Source organism: Pteropus vampyrus, unplaced genomic scaffold (genome assembly GCF_000151845.1).
Source record: "Pteropus vampyrus isolate Shadow unplaced genomic scaffold, Pvam_2.0 Scaffold318, whole genome shotgun sequence".
Classification (NCBI taxonomy): domain Eukaryota; kingdom Metazoa; phylum Chordata; class Mammalia; order Chiroptera; family Pteropodidae; genus Pteropus; species Pteropus vampyrus.
Genome location: NW_011889099.1, coordinates 331,897 through 355,056, shown reverse-complemented (window position 1 = coordinate 355,056; position 23,160 = coordinate 331,897).

The following is a 23,160-nucleotide window of genomic DNA, read 5'->3' as shown; positions in this document are numbered from 1 at the left end:
TTTTTTTTTTTTTTTTTTGTCTTTAAGCACTTTTACTATGATGTGTCTCTTTTTGGGTCTTGGCTTTTATCCTGTTTGGAGTTCATTGAGATTATTGGATGTGTAGATTAATGTTTCTCAAGAAGTTTCAAACGTTTTGAGCCATCATTTCTTCAAATACATTTTCTTCTCCTTTCTTTCCTCACCTTTTGTCATTCCCATTATGTATATGTTGGTACCTTTAATGGTATCTCATATTTCCCTGAGGCTCTTTTCATTTTTTTTCTTCTCTCTGATCTTCAGATTGCATAATCCCTTTTGATCTATTTTCAATTTCACTAATTCTTTCTTCTGCCAGTTGAAATCTACTGTTTAGCTCCTCTAGTGAGCTAGAATTTTCATTTGATGCTTTTTTTATAATTTCTACCTCTTTATAGATATTCTCTATTTGAGGAGGCATTGTAATCATAACTTCCTTTACTTCTTTAAGTATCCTTTTCTACTTCTTTAAACACACTATTAATGACTACTGTGAAGTCTTTGTTAAATCTGACTTCTGTTCCTTCTTACAGGTTGTTTTCTGTTGTCTGATCCCCCCCTTATGTATGTAAATTTTTATTTTTCTTTGTATTTCTCATAAATTACTTGGAAACTGGACATTTTAGATAATGCATTTTAGCAATTCTGTGTACTGGCCACACTATCACCCCCAGGCTTGTTATTGTTGTTCGATTTCCTTAGCAAAGTCTATTTTTTTCTAGTAATGTGAGGCCTCTGGTGTTGCTCATTAAAGGGCACAATCTATAGGCATGCACACAGTGCCCCTGAGATGACAGTGGTTTCAGTGGTTTCAGTAGGGTTCTCTTTGACTGTTTCTTTCCCTGACTACATGTAGATAATGATAAGCACCACTAATTGTGGGCTAATTACTATATTGCTTTAATTTTTTAAGTAAAATATTACAAATGTTTACTTTTCCCCAGAATACTCTAACTCTTGGAGAAAGAAGGCAAGAGGTTGCAGAAAACAGTGTAGCATTCGCTGTCAGAAGAGTTAAGACGAAAGACTGAAAACCTTGAGTGTTACCAGGTATGGCTTTAGCAGAGTTACAGTTGAATGGTGATAATAGTCGTGGTTATGCTGATGGTATGAAATGGGTGGTGAGGTTAGAATTTTAGAAACTCTTATTATAAATACATCAAAATGATTAATAAAGGGATTGGGAAATAATGGCATAGATGATAGAGGCTTTGTTCATCCCTTTTGCAACCAAATCAATGTTGTGACAGAAAAAAAGGAGCAAACAGCAAGGAAAGTTGCCTGGGATCTAGATGAACAGAAGCCCTACAACTGTGAACAGAAATAAAAAATCATCCTGCAACAGTAGGAGGTAGGTGTGGGTGAAGACACGAGGCTGCCCAGTCCCCAGTGACTGAGTGGGACAGAGGCTGTGGCAGCAGCAGCTGCAGAAGCTTCTTAAAGGAGCCGTGTCTGCAAGAGGATTTTTGCGGTGACCAACCTGCCTGCTCTGAGCACCAGCGCTGGGTTAGCTGCACGGGGGCAGCAGGGACTTACGGGGGACACTGAGTTGTCAGAGCGAAGGCTGGAGGTGAAGCTATCTGCCTGACAGAACTGTTGTTGGTATCCATTGTTCCTCTGTTGAGCCCAGTGTGCGGACTCAGCGCCGCCAGAGGAGAGATGTAATCGAACTGGATATAATCAAACTGGATAACAGAGGTTGCTCTGCCCAGAGGATTCCCTGAAACTCTACCTCTCCCAACTCACAGCCCCATGCAAGCCACATCTATTTGTGTCCTCGGTGAGTTCAGTGCTCCTTGTTGAGTGAACTCCAAGACTCACACTGGTGTCAGTTGACCTCATTTTCTGGTGTGGCCACTTGAAGCAACTATAAGCACAACATCTGTGGATTGCTTGCTGAATCTTAACAGGTGGTCCTGGAGGGGCACAGGCTGGGGCTAAACTTGGCCTGCAGTTGAAACCCTCTCAGGACTGTGCCACTGAACACCTACTGCACAAAGCCACGCTAATAAGACTGGGAGACTTAAGAGCTTTGCTTAGTACATAGAAACAGACACAGAAAAGCAGCCAAAATGGGAAGATAAAGAAGCAGAAACCATATGAGAGAACAGAACAGAGATCCAGAAATAATGGAGTCAAGTAATCTCACAGATGCAGAGTTCAAAACACTGGTTATAAAGATGCTCAATGAACTTAGTGGAAGTGTAGATGAATTCAGTGAGAACTTTAACAAAGAGATAAAAAAAACATATAAGTGGAAATGGAAATTATAAAAGGGAACCAGTCAGAAATGAAGAATACATTATCTTAAATGGAGAGCATATTAGAGAGAATCAACAGAGTGGATAAAGAAGAGGATCGAATCACCGATATAGAGGATGGGAAAGCCAAAGACACTCAATCAGAACGGGAAGAGAAAAGTAGCCAAGACTCTAATAATAATTTAAGGAACCTACGGGACAGAATTAAATGTAAAAAAATATCATGTCTACAGGTACTGGAAGTAAAATAAGAAGTTGAAGAGCTATTTGAAGAAACAATCATGGAAAACTTCCCTCATCTGGTGAAGGAAATAGACATACAACCCCAGAAAGCTCAGGGAATCACAAAAATGAGGAACCCAAAGAGGCCTACACCAAGACACATCATAATAAAAATGCCAAAGGTTAAAGACAAAGAGAGACTCTTAAAAGCAGCAAGAGAAAAGCAGTTACTTACCTACAAGGGAGCATCCATAAGACTGGCAGCTGATTTCTCAAAAGAAACCATGTAAGACTGAAGGGCTTGAAACAAAATATTTGACATAATGAAAATCCGGGATCTACATACAACCAAGAATACTTTATCCATCAAAGCTATCATTTAGAGTCAAAGGACAGATAAAAATCTTCCCAGACAAAAATAAGCAAAAAGAATTTATCAACACCAAGCCAGTATTACAGGAAATATTGGAGGGATTTCTTTAAGAAGAAAAAAAACATTTATCAAAAACAGAAATAAAGAATGGTAATAACTACATTCCTATCAACAAGTACCTCAAGTGGAAAAGAATTAAGTTCTCCAACCAAAAGATAGAGTGGCTGAATGGATAAGAAACAAGACCCCTACATATGCTGCATACAAGAGACTCATTTCAGATTAAAATACACACACACAGACTAAAAGGAAAGGGATGGAAAAAGATATTGCCTTGATGGACCAAGAGGATATTGTACTGAATAAAATAAATCAGATAAAGAAAGAAAAATATCACATGATTTCACGTACAAGTGGAATCTAAAGAACAAAATAACAAAAACAAAAACGGAAATAAACTCATAGGTATAGGGGTGGCTTCATAGTATAGTGGTTAGCACATCTGCTTTACATGCAGAAGGTCCTGGGTTCGCGCCTCAGGTGGAGCCACGGATCATACCCCAGGTGCGCCAGGCCTCAGGTGCGCCAGGCCCCTCAGGTGTGCCAGGCCCCCTGAGTGCTCTGGGAGTGCCGGGCCCTGGGAGCACCAGACCCCAGGTGCACATCCCAAGTGTGTGGGAGGAGATGCCCTGCCTTCAGAGATCCAGTTCTTAAGGGGAAATGGCAACATTCTTGGGTCAGTGGTGGAGGTGAGAGGGGCGGGAATTAAAGAGGGGGAAAAAATAAACTCATAGTTATAGAGAATATTTTGAGAGCTACTAGATGAGAGGGGAGTTTTGGGGGAATGGCAAAAAAGGGCAAAGAGATTAAGAAGTACAAATGGATAGTTAGAAAATATTCATGGAGATATAAAGTGTAGCATAAGGAAAATAGTTAACAGTGTTGTAATAAACATGTAAGGGGGAAGAGGGGTTTTAATTATAATGGGGCGATCACTTTGTGAGTTACATAGATCTCTAATCACTATGCTGTACAACTGAAACTAATATTATTGTATGCTAACTGTAATTGAGAAAAACTCATTGAATTGTACAGTGTAAATATGAGCAACTAATTGCCTATTATATTTCGATAAAACAGGAACAAATAATGATGGAAAACAATGAAAAAGAAGTAAAATGATTAATAAATGAAGTCGTCTAGCTTTTGCTGGAAAGAATTCTAGCTTGGTAAGCATCAGTCTCTTCTTTTCCTGTACTCTGTAAAGAGGGTTCTGCCTTATCAGACTCACTCTTAAAGTTTTGTGACATAGAACAAATCAAGAGTAAAGAAGGGGAGTAGGAGCATAAGACATTAATAAGAAGTATATAGAGAAGAGCTGGAGGCCCTTTATAAGGGTTATGAAGAGAAGAGCTGTGATTTATGAAGGAAGTAGATGAAAGAGAAAGGGGACATTTTAAGAAAGTGTTGAGTTGGTTTATAAGTTCATATTCACAATTTCGCTCATTTTTCTCCATCTGTTCCTGCAGAGTTATTGTCTTTTCTTTACTCCTCTGTTTTATGCCACTGAAAGCTCTACGTACTGCATCTCCTGGGTCTCTAGTGAGGTTTGGGTCAGGTTCAGTCAATGGAAGACACTAGCATGAGATCAAAGAATCGAAGAGAGAGAAGTTGGGTAGGGTATTGATTTCTTACCCCACAGTCAACCTGGCTATGCTTTTGACAGTGGCCGCAGTCCTTTACTAAGAGCCACCCTCTCCCATGGCTACAGCTCTTACTAAGTTCTAGTAACACTACTTCCCACCCCTGGCTCCTTCAGTCCTAGGCATGGTAGCAACTTCCCTCTGTTCTTAGTCTCAGGCACTTTACCATCTTTGTTGATTTCTCTTACCCTGCTTACCCCTTAGTAAAAATGGCCCCATATTAAACCCTTTGAATATATCATCTATGTCCTGCTGGGACTCTTACTGACACAGCAGTGTTTAAGAAATACAAGTAAAGACTTGGTTTAGTTTGAAATTACTCTTGATTGTATAGACTGTTTTGGGCCAAGATACAAATCCAGGTGTAAACTTAGAATAACAACCTTGTAAGCATCTTACAATATTGGATATTTTTAGCCTCTTAGAGTTCTGTAACTCTAACTAGGAAAGGGGCATGAGAAAACGAATTATGTTTCTGGTAGAGTTTTGAGGTAGTATTGGATAAATTTAGAAAAGAAATAGATTTCATACTTACTGCTCTATCTGTGGGCTTCATGATTTTAGACATGTAATTTGATTTCCTAATGGCTTTGACTTGCTTAATGAAGTCAGCTAATGCTTCCCTTTAATTCTAATAGAAACTAATTTTATTTTCTTCTTGCCTTTCTAAATTATAATTTCTCCTTTATTACCAAAAGAGCTATAGTTGAGACATGAAGTCTGCCTGGGTCCCTAGAATCAGTTTTTAATAGGTTTAACATTAGTATATAACTACAGAACATAATACTTATTAAAAGAGATTCTGGTGCACATAGCAACTTTGTGGCTATGTTTGATTCCAGACAATTCAGGAGCCCCACAAATTTCAGCCTTTTGGCTATCTTTTTCAGCTGTTCCTGGTGATTGTCAGTAACACCGGATGGCCAACGGGAAGGCAGTTGAATAAATGGAAAGAGTTGTTTCCAGTTCATTCTTGGCTCTTCATAAATCATCACTTCTTTCTGTCTTTATACTGGACTTTTGTCTAATAGATATATTTATGAAGAGTTGCATGTGGAGAAAGGCCATTCTAAAATGTTCTGTTGAAAGAAATCCTGGTGTGAGTGTTTTCATAAAGAAATAGTTTCTAATTTATCTCCAAGCAAATTTAATATGTAAATTCTGATTTTACATATAATATATGGCACATTTGTAACATGTTTGCTTTTTATCGGCATTCTTAAAATACCTGCAGAGACTAGCAGGTACTTTAAGCTAGACTCTGGTAAGCAATTGTGACTCTCAGCTATTTTCTGAACTAAATTCTTTGTAATGTCTGGGCGTTAGGCCACTACTCCATTAGGTTTGTCTAAAAGAAAACTTTGTGACTGATCCTAGACAAGGTACATAGGGCAGCCTACTTTGGCAACACTGCTGCTTGCATCCTTCTTTCTTGGTCTTTCTCTTATCTATTCCCAAAGAAAAAAGCTGCGTAAAAAGATTTTAGCTAAACTCTTCAATTCCTAGACTTCTCTGATCAGTCAGTATGAGATCTTCAAAAATGGGGATCATTATCAGGCATTTGGGGCAAAGCTGAGGGACTGCTGAGTCTCCCAAAGCATACCCATACCCTACCCATACACTATGAAGCCCATCTGGCTGAAGTCTTCAAAGGAAAGATGCATAGAGTGAACCAAGGAGCCTTGAGGAGTCATTAAAATTTCCCTCCTGCTTCTTATACTGGCATATTAAACATTCTGGTTTAATGAATTGTTTATTTAATAGTCCTTCTATATGACCTAGATTGTTATAGAAGAGGCTTTCAGAGCCCGCAAGGCAAGAATGGTTTGTCTTTAGCTGTAGTTTAGAGAAAAGCAGTATAGTGCTTAGTCACCTTTTACTTCTTGGTCTTCGAAGGCCCATGTCTGTGTCTGTGACTTAAGCCCTTGTACACCAAGAACCCCAGAAAAAATGAGGGTAAAATGGAGGGAAAATGAATAAGCATTTATTGAGCACCTATTATATGCCACACAGTTGTGCAGAGGACTTTACAACACAGTATTTTAGTTAATCCTCATTAAACCTTAGTAAATAGGTGATATTATTAGTCCCATTTGACAAATGAGAAAACTGAGACTGTGTTGATTAAAGTCAAAATACATATTCAGTGGCAGATCTGGGATCTGAACCCAGATTTATTTGGCTCCAAACTCTGTGCTATTTTCATCATACCATGATACCATCCCCTTTGTAAGGTACTCATCTCTCTGAATTTCCTGGACATTTTGAACCAGGTCTTCATAGCAGGACAGTGTCCCTGATAGCATTATATCAAATTGAAAAATATGTTTGGTTATTACAAACCATCTCTCAGTCTCTTGGTAGTACTGCACCTATATTATGAGATGAAGTGCAGGAATTATGAACCTCCAAGATCCTCCAATATTTCTTACAGGAATGGATTTAATCTTCTATTTTAAAATCAGAAAGTTTGCGCTTCAATGCTACTTTTCTCACACAGCCTCTCTCACACCCCTCAGATTGAGGAGGTAAATGACTGGTGTTTGCATTGTTCTGTGGTACTTTCCCTTCTCACTTAATAACCACAAGCTGGACTGAAAAGACAATAGGCTACTTGCTATAGCCATGTCCATGTGACCAGAGATACTAACTGCTTCCAGATATCAAGGAACCAGGTAGGTTGTAGGCCTTACCCTGGGGTTTGTAAACCTTAGTAATGCCACTGATAACTGTTTTGTACTACTGTTGCTTCAGCTGCTCCACCTACTACAAATACTATTCAGGGGAACCCACCTGAAATGTTCCTATTGCTACTTAAAGTTTCCTAGACATCTTTTGGCTGAATGGCTTTTAAATTAGTTAGAGCTCCTGTGGAGTTCTGGTTTTGGTGGAGATGAGCAGCCGTGAGAACTCCCTTCAACTAGCAATAGGAAAAGACAGAGGCGATGAGGGGAGGCTTGATAGGCTCCTCCTCAGACTCCTAAACCATCTGGTATCAGTTCTTTTAACTTGTATGGACCCCCTCCCCAAGTCATCCCTGCCTTATTAACTTTGTCAGCCTTAATTAGGCTGTCAAAAATAAAATAGGCTACTGTGAATAATGCTGCTATGAACATTGGTGTGCAAATATCTTTTCAGATATGGGTTTTCAAGTTTAATCATGCTAAGCAAAATAAGCCAGACAGAAAAAGTTGAAAATCACACGATATCACTTATATGTGAGATATAAACATAAAGGCAACAAATGAACAAGACAAACAGAGACTCATGGACATGGACTATAGACTAGTGGTTACCAGAAAGTAGGGGGAGAGGGAAGGGGGTGGTAGGGTAAAGGGGATCAAATATGTGGTGACAGAAAGAAATCTAACTATGGAAAGTGAACACACAGTGTGTGTGTGTGTGTGTGTATTACTGTTAAAGTGTACAGCTGAAAATTATTGCATTTTGTTAACCAATGTCACCATAAAAATTTTTAAAAATGACAATAAAAATAAATAAAATAAAAAAATAAATAAAAAGAAAGTAAAATAGGGAAGTTTGCTTCACGTGAACTACCCAGAGTTCTGTCCAGTACTCTCTGGAAGAGGCCTTCTTATCCATGAATAGTGGATATCAGACTAAATTATGAAAGGAAATTCTATGTTTCAAAAATCCCTCTGAGAAGCACTATAGCCTAATTAGGCACTGGACAATTAGAATAGTTGCAAACAATAGGTAGGTCTGTACAGCAAAGTATTAGCTGAATGTCAACCATGTTGGAAATTATTATTATTTTGCCGATAGGGATGTGTGGTCAAGGAAGGTCAGAGACTTGCTTTCGCATTCATCTAGTTAACTCTTTGCTTTTCATTATTAGACAGAAACTTGAATTTTCATTTCTTCCAAGGCTCTACGATGAGCTGTCTTAGAGAAACTTTTCATGGGCTTGAGCAGAACAGTTACTAAAAGAAGATGGAGATTTAGGCTGCTTCTCTAAATTTCTTTTTCCCTTATCACTACCTTATTCTCATGTGATGCTGTAAACTGGCCACTGATTCCATTCGAAGTCCTTAGTCCCTTGTTCTTTTCTATAAAGTCCTCAGCTGGTATTTGTGGCTGTGCTGCTGGGAACTAGTGGCATGTTGATCCAAGTGTCAATGAGGAAGGTTTGTATGTCATTCAGTCTATTTTCCTGCTGCCAAACTTTAAATTACATGTGACAGTGCTTTGTTACTTCTCATATTTCCTTGTATCCTTCAGAGCATGGTTTCCATAGATCTCTGAGAAGGAAAAAAAAAGATTTGATGCTTCTTGTCCTTCTTTCCTCCATATATCTGACACTCAATATGTCAATATTTTTCCTATGGCTAGTAAAAGAGAAAGCAGGGCAATGTACTTTACAGGCAAAATCCTCTAGAGCTTTCTTGTCTATTTCCACCTCTCAAAGATTTAATGCTGACTTTGTGCTCTAAGTGGTCAAAGCAAACCAAGAAACAATTTGAATAAAGGGAAGAGAAACCTGGTTTAAAGAGAGAAACCTGGTTTAAAGAAGGCAAACACAGGAGCAGTGCAGGAGAAAGGGGCAGGTAGCTAGGAAAGTGGGACTTCTCTCTCTTATTTCGGAAGTATGGCTGTGATTAATATTGAAGATTTCTGTGACCAGGACTTGAGATTCCTAGGATTTTGCCTGTCTCTGGCCTCACAGCTTTATCACTGTGAGAACTTGTCAGAGCTCTGCTCCTTTGTATCATTCATAATCTATTCTGTCAGGTGTAAGGTCTTGAAGAGCCACGCAATTAATATCATTCTCCAGCTTTGAGTCACTAAAATTGAGCCCCCCAAAAGAAAAATAGGCTGTCTCATTAGTAAACCTTATTAATACACATATACAATTGTTCTCTTAGTTCATTTTAAAAGGATTTAACAGCAGTTGTAGTTCAAGAAAGATGAACCATAACTACTTTAATAAGAATATGAGTAGGACACGTGATATAATTCAAAACTTAATATAATGAACTACCTAGTTTGAGACTTCCCTTGGTGTTTATCTATGTTGAGCCATTGCTATGGAGTTAGAATGAATAAAAATAGGCAAAGAAAAAGGAATTTTGTGATAGGAAGGAGCCAATAGAACTTCAACTTCAGCAAATCAGTGGCCTAGCATTATCTAATGACTATTTACAAATATCTACAGTTGTAAAGGAGACTTTTTTGTACGTTTCACTGAAAAACATTTTTAAAAGAGTTGTCATAATTTTTCCCTTTCCCCTTTTCCACATCTTCAGTTAATTTAATACTATATATATATAACTGCTTAGTATCATAACCTTTTAAAACTAGATATTTGTTTAATCATTCAGCATCCAATATGTAATACATTGATCACCTCTACCTTCTGTCTAGATAAAAATAAGTATTCAATGAATAGTCATATTATTTCGAATATTCTCCTTCTCTCCAATTTCATATCTAGATTTTTTTTTAAAAATGAGGATAGTGGTGATTTAGTGGCAGAGTTAAAATTAGAGCTCAGATCTCCTGATTCCCAGACAAGTAGTCTCCCCAATGTCCAATGTTCCTTGCCATAGAGGCTCCAAGTAGTAATACAAACACTCAGTCTTCCCTGCAAAGAACCTTCTTGACACTTGTTGACAGCTACCAAAGTGCTTCAGATTTCATTGGAGGTTACTATGCCTTCAGTGAGGAACTGAATGGCTGCAAAAATTACCAAAACAAGCATGTAGTTATCTTGACAGTGCGTATGCTCTTGACTTTCCCTTTTAGAGCAGTAATAAAAAAACAGCAAAAAGACAGATTAAAATCAATAAGAATAGATGTATGAGTATTTATTAGGCAGCATCAATGACACAAGAAAATGAAGAATAATTTTTTTAGAACAATTTTTTTTTTGATTGTAGAAAACATTTCTTTTGGCAATATGCACAATAGGATCCCTCTTTATAAAAATATATTAAAATTATATAGTTTCACCAAATGGTAACAGGAGTAATATCTGAGTAGTAGGATTTCAGGTGAATTTCATTTTCCTTTTGTGCTTATGTATTTTACAAATGTCCTACAATGACAATGAATTAGTATAGTAACTACAAAAAAAAATTTAATAGCTTTGACACTTGCAATAAATATATAAAGGATTGGGAGCCACTGAGCTATGTGCCCATCAGAAAGTCACTCTATGGACTATTATTTTTTATGTCATACAAATGAGGCATGTTTATGTACTAATACTTCAACTTTAAAGTTATATAATTTATTTTTACTATTCTAGCACGTACATGATGTGGTATCAGGCCACCTCTTCTGTATTAAGGTCATATAGTTCAAAGAAGTTAGGTCAACTACATTGACTTAATAAGTGTACATATATCTACTGTTTTTAGGAACTGCCTAATTAGATGAATGTCTTTACAAGGAACTACTTAATCATTTTATTTTTCATACCTCTATTACGCTGGCAGCATGGTACCAAGTGGAAACCATTTTGCTATTCTTCAGCATTATCTAGCTTTAATGAGTCCCTGGAGGTCTCCGGATGGATTTTCCTGCCAAATATGATTCAGCCTAAAACTACAAGTGAAGTATTGGACTCAGGGCCTTTGTCTGCCAATAGATTTATGCTTGGAGTAGCATCTTATACACGCAGAAGATTCTCAAATGACAAATTCCTAATATTTTACCACAAGACCACTCAGATGAATTCAATGTGGTAGTCCTGGTTCTAAAAAGCTGCACCTAATTATCTTCACATAGCTATGGTACTACAAAAATATCCCATACCTACCTTTAATAAGTGAATCGAGTCAATGGATTTTGATCTCTATTTAGCAGGTATTTACTGTATTTATGTACTGTACAGTTATTAACAGTATCTGTGTAATATTTGTGTGAACTGTGATGGAGGGTTGATACCATAATTTTTGCCTTCAAGTTGCTTTCAAAGGTGTTGGAAGAGACAAGAAACAGCCCCCTCCCCCCAAAATTTCTAATAAATGTGTACAGAGGACATGGGAGAGTGCATTTGAGATTGGAGTGACAGGGACAAAAGGGAGCCATTCTTCACACTGTCACTTGATAAAAGAATGAGAGAAATTAGTTAAGTTTTAGTAGTAGTCCATGTCTGAGGTGATAAGGACCTGGATTAGGATGATAAAAGTGGAAAATGGAGACACAAGAGTTCTAGGGCATTATAATAAAGAATAAACAACTGGGTTAGTGATTAATTGATGGAGAAAAGGAGTTGAAGGTATTAGAGATGTTTTACTTTAAATCCTGAATGGCCTAGAGGAGAAAGGATCTCTTTGTCAGAAATAGAGAAATCAAGATGCAGATCTTTTATGGGGTAAGGTGATGAGATAGATTTTGTTGAATTTTGTCAGACTAATAGACAAAGGGTATTCTGTGAAAATGGTGTAATTGGATTTCTTTGTGGTATTTAACAAAGCCTTTCCTAGTATCTTATGCATAAGGTAGATAAATTGGGACCAGACAATTGTGTTAATATATATTGGGTTGATTTATCTTTGTTCTAATTAATAGATCAATACTAACCCATGTCTAATGGGTCTTTATCTTATGCCTTGTCATATTAATCATTTGTATTGAGTGAGACCACAGTGGACATGCTTATCCAACCATTAGTAGATACAAAACCAGTAAAAATAATTACTTATATAGGAAAATAGATTTTGCCCATCTCTTTAGCCTCTTGATATCAGGTTTTGGATTCTGATTTTAACAATATGAAGTTTAATAGTAACACATTTCAATGTCCTGCTTTTGTTTATAAAACAAGCGCTACGAGTACCTTAGTACAGTTTTGGGGTGACTTGCCTTAAAAAATTGAGGAACATGTAAGAAAAACCTAGCTGTCTTACTCAGTAGGTTTCATGAGCATTATGAGGCTATATTAATAAATGTTTAGTATCTAGAAGAGATGATGGGTCTGCTTCATTTTGCACAGGTCAAAAGAAGTGAGATTTTACTCTGTCCTTAGTTTGTCACTTTGAAGGACCTATGCTGGATGTGCTCAGAGGAGAAAGACAAGAATGGTGAATAGACTAAACTTCAACATCTTCCAACATTTAAAGGAACTAGAGATGTTTAATCTCAAGAAAGCTCAGAAAGAAAAACAAAACTCAGAGAAGAAATAGGAAAAATTTTGCAAATTGGCTCACTAGGTATCCATTCCAACCCTCATCTACCACACTTTACAAAGAGTTGCAGCTGCGCAGCTGACCAATGATGGAATGGGATGCATCAGAAAGATCACTAACTGTGCTCAATTATAAAGTGAGCAATCACTTGGTGAGGACAAAAATATCAGGAGATACTTCAGTGATGCAATTTTTAAGTCGTCTTCCAATTAGCTGGGATTGTACTGGTATACATAGAAAGTATTTGATTACCTGATCAAAATTATTCTCACTTGATGTGAATAGCAGATAGACAACACTCTACTGAGATGTACAAAAACTACTTGATATTAATCCAATTGTGAAAGTCGAGAGCAAGGGTCTTTGAGGTAAGAGGACTTTCCATTACTTTGTATGCACTCTTGATATTTCTCCTGACCACCTAATCCCTATTCTTTATGGTTTCAGATAGATGAGGCTAACATTAATGCAGCTATTTCATAATGCATTTAATTGTTCATTACTTGTGTAAAATGAAGAGGAAATAAAAACATTAAAGACATAAAATATATTTGGACTCATCTGACTCAAATTAATACTCTAAAGCCATATTAATATATAACTAATACTCTCCATAGAAAATTTTATATTTCTAACTGAAATGTTGTTCTCTTAGACAGAATAGAAAACTCTTTCTCTTCATTCAAGTGTCAGCTCAGATGCCACTCTGTAGAAAGAAAGGCCTGACCATCCTAACATAAATAACAACCCCAGTCACCTTCTCTTTCATTACTCCACTTTATTTTTTTTCATTTCACTTAATACTATATGAAATACTATCAGGACTTGAAACCATACTCCTTACTTGTTTTCATGTTTAATGTCTGTCTCTCCACTAAAATGCAAATTCCATGAGGGCAAGGAGTTTATTTATTTTTTACTGCTGTATCTCTAGAATCTAAAATAGTGATTGACTGACAGTAAAACTTCTCATAAATATTTGTTGAAGGAAGTAGGAAGGAATGGATATATTCTCTCAACAAGATGTGATGTCTCCCTTTTCTGAACTCCCTTCATTGTGCTTATACTTCTTATATGAGTATTAATATTCTGCCTTGCATGTGACAATAAAGACTATGTCTTATTTATTTTTTATTTCTCCCACAATTCCTATCATATAATAAGGGCTCAATATATATATTTGTCAAATTGAACATGATCAATCATACTCAATAAGTTCTTTATCATAAATATATATATATATGATAAAATAACATTTTAAATATGAATATATGTATGTGACTATCTTTTATTTAAAAAGAACTGCAAACAAAAGAGGATCAAATATAATGGAGATACAAACCATGTAAGAAGTAAACAAATAGAACCATATTTTTTAAGAGTTCTTAGCAAAGGTATGTATGATGGTTGATTTTATATGGCAACTTGGAGGATGTTTTTGGATGAAATTAACATTTAAATCTGTGAACTTTGGGTAAAGCAGATTGCCCCCCCCCCATTGTGGGTGGGCCTCGTTCAATCATTTGAAGGTCTGAATACTACAAAAAGACTAGCTTCCCCAAGCAAGAGAGTATTCTCCAGCAGACTGCCTTTGGACTGAAACTGCAGTGTCAGCTCTTCTGGGTCTTCAGGCTGCCCGTCCACACTGTGGATTTAGACTTGCCAGTCTTCATAATCACACAAACCAATTTCTCAAAATAAATCTCTTTTATATGCACATACATACACACACATATACATGCACATACATACACATTTTTTTGGTTCTGCTTCTCTGAAGAACCCTGTGGACATTTAATTTATTTGTTCTGCCCATTTCATTGATAGTCAAATTCTGTAACTGAGGTTTCATTCTTTCGGCTCATGATTTCTTGTTTTCCTGTTAGAATGAGAAGATTCCTGGAAGAGCAAATACCTGAAGCCTTATTAGACATTAATACTTCTGCAAATGGCTTTCAAATCTTTTCCTTAGAACAGGTTTTGACAAGAGAAGGGATGCAGAGGAGAAACAAGGTTGAGAGAGAATGAGTCTCCAAATCTTGGCAAATGGAGATTGATGAAATATTGGCTGTAATTTGGTTTAATCTACAAAAGAGGTTTTAAATATATTGTGCCTTACATCCAACATGCTTAAAACTATAATTTCATCTTTTGGACCTAGTCATGGCTAATACTTATACTAATTGACCAAACCATGACTGTTACTACCTCTCAGAATAATGTAGTCTTTATACCCCCAGAGAAAAGCGTAAGGACATTAAGGAAGACATCTTAGGTCGTTAGAGTAATTGGACATTTCTTAGGCTTTCACAGCACATGAGACTGATTAGGATGCACAGGAGACATATACTTTGCTTATACACAGCCCTACTTGAAAGAGAAATGTCAGAACTCTGCTAAGTCACTTTCTATGAAAGAAGCAAAAGGAAAATTAAGTTCAGTTGACTTAATTACATAAAGCTTGTCATTTTGAGGGAGATTTCTAAGTTGGGAAGATAAAGAGGAAGCCATGTTTATGAGCATGAATACTGACATTCTGTTTCTCACCCTAGAAGCCACATAAATTCTATCTGGCCTTATTCTATAATGAGCTAAACTGGTCTCCTACTATTATGTAATACTAAATATCTGTTCCCCCAAATCTAGAGACCATCTGCTGCTCCTAACTGTGGCAATCCACTTTGGAGGATATTCCTCAGAGCTCTGTATTCCAAAGTCTCGTTCTCTCCCTCTCTCCCTGCCTGTACTTTCCTCTCTCCCCCCGCCACCCCTCACATTTTCCTCCTCTTCCCCTTCTTACAATTGAAATGTTTACCACCTCATTACTAGAAATGAAACTAGCTTTTTAGGGGCAGTGCATAAATTTAGAGTCAGAACAACTGGAATTTTCACTAGGTCCTCTCCTCATTACCTGTGAATTCAAAACATCCCCAAATTCATATACTTCTTACCATCTATCCTGCAACCACTCCAGACCATGCCTTCATCATTTTTCATGTTAACTACTGCAGTACTCTCTTAATTGGTCTTTCTGACTTCCACTTTTAACCCTATAAAGTTTTTTATCCACAAGACAGCCAGAAATATCAATTTTAAATCTAAATCAGATCATGACACTCACCTGCTAAAAGCCTTCCATAACTTCCCACTTCACTTAGATCAAAATCTAGAATCCTTCTACATATTCAAGCTCCTTTGACATCTCCAATCTTATGTTCTTATTTGCCCCTATTCTACTCACACTCACTTCTACTCTTTTTAGTCATTCCCACCTTAGAGCTATTGCTAGTCTTACTTCCTGATGAACTCTGTCCTAAAATCTTATACATGACCACTTCTTTCCTCTTATTCATGTCTCAGCTTCAGTGTCTTCTCTGAATGGCCTTCCTAGATCCCAATCAAAATGTATTTCATAATGTATTTAATTGCTCATTACTTGTGCAAAATGACAAAGGAAAACATTTTAGGCGTCAAATGTCATGTAATGTGACTGAGTCTGAGAGGGAAGCTATCATCTTCACCCCATCACTGTCTTTCACACAACCTTTTTTATTTTTCTTCTGTAACTTATCACTAAGCAAAATTTTCCTATTTATTGTGTCTCTCCTGTCTATAATGAAAGCTCCTTGTGAGACCAAGTGTTTGTTCATTGCTGTATCTCCAAGGCCTTGAAGAGTGTCTGATATACAGTATGCACTCAGTGAATAATCCTTGAGTAAATGAACAAAGAGATGATCTTGTGCAAGTAGTTTAAGCATATGCCCTTAGAACCAGACTTCCAGGATTTGAGTCCTGATTCACCGATTACCCGTCTTGTGCCCTTGGGCAAGGTGCTTAACTTTTCCATGACTAGGCTTTTATCATCTTTAAAAGTGCTCCAACCAAATTAGAGGGGCTGAATGGATAAGAAAACAAGGCCCCTACATATGCTGCCTACAAGAGACTCACTTCAAATTAAAAAGGATACATACAGACTAAAGGGAAGAGGATGGAAAAAGATTTTGCCTTGATGGAACTAGAGGGTATTGCGTTGAATGAAATAAGTCTGATAGAGAAAGACAAATACTGCATGTTTTCACGTACTTGTGGAATCTAAAGAACAAAATAAAAACAAAAACAGAAATAAGCTCATAGATACAGAGAATAGTTTGAGGGCTACTAGATGAGAGGGGACTTGGGGGGAACAGTGAAAAAGGGCAAAGGGATTAAGAAGTACAAATGGACAGTTACAAAATAGATATGGTGATATAAAGCGTAACATAGGAAAATAGTCGACAATGTAGTAAAAAATATGTAAGAGAGGAAAAAGGGTACCTTATTTAGTGGGGTGACCACTTTGCAAGATATGTGACTCTCTCATTACTAGGTTGTACAACTGAAACTGGCATATTATTGTATGGCACCTATAATGGAAAAAAAAACTCATCGAATTGTACGATGTAAATACAAGCAACTAATGGTCTATTATATTTCAATAAAGACAAAAAAGAAATTAAAAAAATATATAGAATACTTTGCATATCCTAGAAATCATTACTTGGGTTCATCATTGGATCAGTGTACTGACCTTTAGGTTGTTTACATTTTAATGGTTTGCCTAATAGGTGAATTATAAATAGTGAGAGGTGTGTGGCAGAAATAATTCCGGGAAGAATGAATTAATATATGTAAAGTGCTTAAAACAGTGGCGAGCACATAAACATGTTACATACCTAGGGTTCCTTACATTATACCACCAGTGACGTCTGTGTTATATAAGCCTACTTCTTGATATTGGCCCAGTTTTTTTCTTTAGAACTCTAAATTCAGAACATTGAGAGAGCTATTGCGTAGTGAAAGACCATTGGACTTGAACCTCAGTTTTAGATATCTGAGTATTGTTTTTAAGTATGATTCATGGTAAAAGCTTATATTCATGGGTTTGTTATTTACACAGAATACTATTATGCTGATAGAGGCAGAGCTTTATAACTATTATAACAGAAAAGGTTACTGTATTGTGACTCAAAAAAATGTATTGTCTCTTTTGCAGTAGGAAGATTCCTATTGACTACAGATAACTTGCCAATATGGCTCAATATGACCGAATTCACTCAACATGACTAAAAACAGAGTATTTTTCCCTCTAGTGCACTATCAAAAAGGATAATTTTCATGAATATATTTTTAAGTAGAGTAGTAGTGTAGGAAAAGCTGCAAATTTTGAGTCACAGGTTCACTGTAATTTGATATTTTGTTATAGCTAAGAGTATTTGTTGTGTTTAATGGAAATGTAATACATTATTTTGTGTGTTCTTATCCAATCTAATTTCATTTGGAATCAGTAGCAATAGAATTTGGGGTTGAATTTTTGTTATGTAATTTTTATTTACACATTTCTGTACTTACTCAGCCACTGTAATGTGGCTGAATCTGAGAGGAAAGCTATTATCTTTCAGCTTCAGTCATTTCCAATTTTTCTTAATATTTTGAGTTTCAGTATTTGATAAAAAATGTGAACTGTCAAATGCTAAAGTGGGCAACACCATGTCCATATACAAGAACTTTCAAGGAGTGCAAAGGTCAGACCTACATATAAGTAGATATCAAAATTATGAAACTACAAAAATTGTTCTCTGGAGATTTTTCACCTCCTTTTTAAGTACTCCACTACCAGGATGTAGAAGAAAGATGTTGATTTTGGAGCCAACTGGCCTATATTTGAGAACTGGGATTTGCCACTTACTAGCTTAGTGACCCTGGGCAAGTTACTTTAGCACTGAAACTCAACTTTATTATCTATAGGATGGGGAAAATCATGCCTACATTTGAGGAAAAATAAGAGTTAATCATGCATATCAAGTTCTTGATACATAGTAGGTCCTTAATAAATGGCAGCTATTACAGTTGCTTTAACATTTGAAAATCGATCATTATAATTCAGGATATTAATAGAATAAAAGAGAGAAACTATATGATCATTTAAATAGGTGTAGTAAAATCATTTGAGAAAACTCAACATTCTCTCAGGATAAAAAATTCTCAGGAAACTAGGAATCCAAGGGAATTTCCTTATCAAATAAATGACATCTAACAAAAACCTTACATCTACTGTGGTTGATTTTCTGCAAAGAGGGCCACCTATAACTCCTCACACCCATTTAAATACATGTCACTTCTTCCATAAAATGGCGAGGCCTATTCTCTTGCTCCTTGAATTTAGGCTGGCACTGTGTGTCTGTCAATCAATAAATGTGGCAGAAGTGTCTTTGTTTGACTTCTATGCCTAGGCTGTAAAAGGCAATAATAAGATGAGTAATTAACTGAGGTTAGGGGAGAAGGTGGGATGAAGAAGCAGAGCACGGAGGATTTTAAGGTAGTGAAGCTACTATGTTGATACTAAAATGGTACATACATGTCATTATAAATTTGTATAAACTCAGAGAATGTACAACACCAAAAGTATACTTAATGTAAACTATGGACTTTAAATGGTAATGTGCTAGCGTAGGTTCATCAGTTGTAACAAATATATCACTCTGGTAGGAGGGTGTTGATAATGGGGGAGTATATGCATGTGTGGGGCACAGGGTATATGGGAAATCTCTGTACCTTCTTCTCAATCTTTCTGTGAACTTAATCTGCTCTAAAAAATAAAATCCATTAAAGATAAAGAAGGAAAGGAAAAAGGAAGGAAAGATTGAAGGAAGGAAGGAAAAGCCACAGGCTGACAGAAGACTTAAAAACAATATACAAAGAACTACTCAAATCAAAACATAATATATGATTTCACTTATATGTGAAATCAAAAGAAAAAAAGAACAAACTAATCAAAAACAGATTCAGAAGTATAGAGGACAATCTGGTGACAGCCAGATGGGAGGAGGGTTGGAGGGCTGGGAGAATGGGGTGAAGGGTTAAAGAAGTGCAAATTAGTAGTTGATAGATTGTCATGGGGTTGGGGAGCACGGCATAGGGAATGCAGTTGGCATTAATGTAATGGCTAGGTGGAGAGCCAGAGGAGAGAAAGAGCAATGAGGGGGATCATTTTATAAACTATATGAATGTCTAACCAATATACTGTATACTTGAAACTACTAAAATAAAATAAAATAGCTAAAAAGACAAATGACCTAATAAAATGTACAAAATACTTGAACGGAAAAATCTATGTGTAAACAGTAAGCACATGAAGATTTGTTAGCGTCATTAGGCAGAAAGGAAATGAAAATTAAAACCACAATGAGATAACACATCCATTCAAACAGCTAAAATTGAAGTATCGGACAACACCAAATGTTGGTTGGGATGTGGAGCAACCTGAGCTCATAATTTTTAGGTGGAGGCATAAAACAATACAACTATTTTGGAATATAGTCTAGTAGTTTCTTACAAAGTTCAGTTTATACCTACCCTGTGATCCAGAGATTCCATTCTTAGGTATTTACCCAGGAGCAATGAAAACATGTTCATATTAAGACTTGTACATGGATGTTTATAGAAGCTTTATTCATAAGAGTTTAAAACTGGAAAAACTTAAATATTCACCAAGAAAGAATGGATAAACAAATTTTATTATAGTCATACAATGGAATACTGGACAGGGATTTTTCAAAATAATATTTTTACTTTTCATTTACAGTTGACATACAATATTATATTAGTTTCAGGTGTACATCATAGTGATTAGATATTTATATGAAGTGATCACCCTGATAAATCTAGTACCCATGTAATGCCATACATAGTTATTGCCGTATTATTGACTGTATTTCTTATGCTGTACTTCACATCCCCATGACTATTTTGTAAATACCTTCCCCTTTTTTACCCATCCCCCAACCCCCTTCCATTTGGCAACCATAAAAATGTTCTCTGTATCTATGAGTTCACTTATGTTTTGTTTATTTTGTTCTTTAGATTCTATATATAAGTGAAATCATGTGGCATTTATCTTTCTCTGTCTGACTTACTTTACTTGACACAATACCCTCTAGGTCCATCCATGTTGTTGCAGAGGCAAGATTTCATTATTTCTAATCACTGAGTAATACTCCATTTTATATATGTACCGCCTCTTCTTTATCCATTCATCCATTGATGGGCATCCAGAATGGCTACTGTAAATAATGCTGCAATGAACATATGGATACAAATGTCTCTTCAATGTAGTGTTTTGGGTTTCTTTGGGCAAATACCCAGAAGTGAGATTACTGGGTCCTTCTTTCTCTCTTTTTATAGCATTTGTTTTAAAGGTTATTTTGTCTGGTATAAGTATTGCTACCCAAGCTTTTGCTTGTTTGTTTCTTTCTATTTTCGCGAAATACCTTTTTCCATCCCTTTACTTTCAGTTTGTGTGAGTCTTTGGTTTGAAGTGAGTCTCTTGTAAGCAGCATATGTAAGGTAGACAAGGATTTTATAAAATGCACACTGATATATGCAATAATTTGAATTACTCTCACAGTATGCTGAGATAAAGCCAGAAGAGTTTAAAAAGTAAACACTTTATGATTCCATTTATATGAAGTATAAAAACAGGTAAAATAAATCTATAGTAATAAAAATCCAAAGATAGTTGCATTAGGGTTGGGTTGGAATTGACGGGAAAGGGGAAGAAGGGTACTTTCTGAGGTGATTGAAATATTCTATATTCTGATTAGGTAGTATTTACACAGGTATATATAACTGTCAAAACTAATTTAACAATACACTTAAAATATGTGCATTCACTGTATGTAAATTTTACGATAACAAAAAAGGATAAATGAGAGGAATTATTAATGATGGTACAATTATTATTACTGTCTCCCAGTGCTGAAATTATAACCTAAGTGTCCTTTGTCTTCATGATACATACTATGTTATTCCACAGAGGCTTATCACACAAAAATTAATAAAGTTAAGGAACTCTATGTAGGGTTGACCTCCATCCTTCATCTTTAATAAAATTCTAATTTTGTCAAGGCCCCCATTACAAATGGTTCTTGAGGACGAATATAACTGCATTTAAATGTAATGTACAACAGTTTTTTTCAGGTCCTGGATCATGGCATAATTGTATTTGCATTGAGTATAACCAACTAGCTAGGTAATATCAGGCAAGTCATTTTATCTTGTTTTTCTCATTTGTAGAATGAAGAGACGTAATGCTAATATTCTATATTTCTACAGAATTAATTAAATATTTCACCAGTACTTTAGCAGAGGGGTACAAGGGAGCACATACATCTGGAACACCAGACTGTGAGAAGCCACAAAAGGCAGTTTTGCCAGTCCTAACCTAGAGATGACCTGTAGAGAGAGAGGGAACAAAAACACTGCATTGTCATGGGACATAACTTCGTGCTTCACATGGGTTGCTAAAGAGATGAGATAATTAAAGTTAACTTCTGTAAACTACCTCCTTTATTTTAACATTGTCAATACTTGGAAGAGATTCAACTTAGACATTAAACAGACCCACCCACTATCTGCAATTGTTTGGGGTCACAGAAACTGAGTTAGTTATGTTGTTTTAAACTATAATTGAGTTCTATGTTGTTACTACCATTTACTTCCCATATCTTATAAGGAACAAGGTAAACCAGAAGTGAACAAGAATAATAAGCATATTAAGTGAACAAAAACGATAAGCACAACATCAACTCCCATATGATTTCCCTTCTTTAACTCTTCTACAGATGATGAGAAAGGAAAAAGAAGTAAGGTCACACGTTAGGAGTGTGTATGTGGAGGGAGGGTGCTGTCTAAGCTTTTGATTGGACACAATCTCATGCTGCTTTTTTTTTATCTGGCTGTTTGCATTTATGTTTACCTCCAATTATGGTTTTTATAGTGTTGATCATTTTTAAAGGACTCTAGTATGTCTTTTAGATTAAATTTAATTTCATAGAATGTATTAAATATTATTTAATAAGTTCTACAATTTAATTCTTAATTAACAGTCTCTTCCTAGCCCGTGATTTTCAAGTAATCAGTGTATAAAACACCAAGAATCTACTCAGAGCCCACAGCCCTAGTTTGGCTCTTAAAGGTTCATAATCAAAATTAATGAGGTCTCCATCCTTAGAGAACTCACAGCTTGAGTTCAAGAAGTGGCTCTTTGTCTACAGATATTTGGAAGGAAATGTCACTGTCTGTCTAGCAAACAAAACAAGTAAAATTTTGCACATCAACTTAAGGAAACTGGTAACAAACATCAGCACTGGCATCTGCAATCCTTTTTCTCCTCTGTCTCTGTGTGTGTGTGTGTGTGTGTGTGTGTGTGTGTCTGTCTGTCTGTCTGTCTGTCTGTCTGTCTCCCTCTCTCTCTCTCATGCATGTGGCTCTTACTAGGGACTATTGGCACTCAGGTTTACAGTGGCATAGAAAAGCAGAAAGCTAGGGAAGGTAGTTTGAATTGTTGATCCTAAAACACATCTGTCCAGAACATTGAGACAGATGAATGA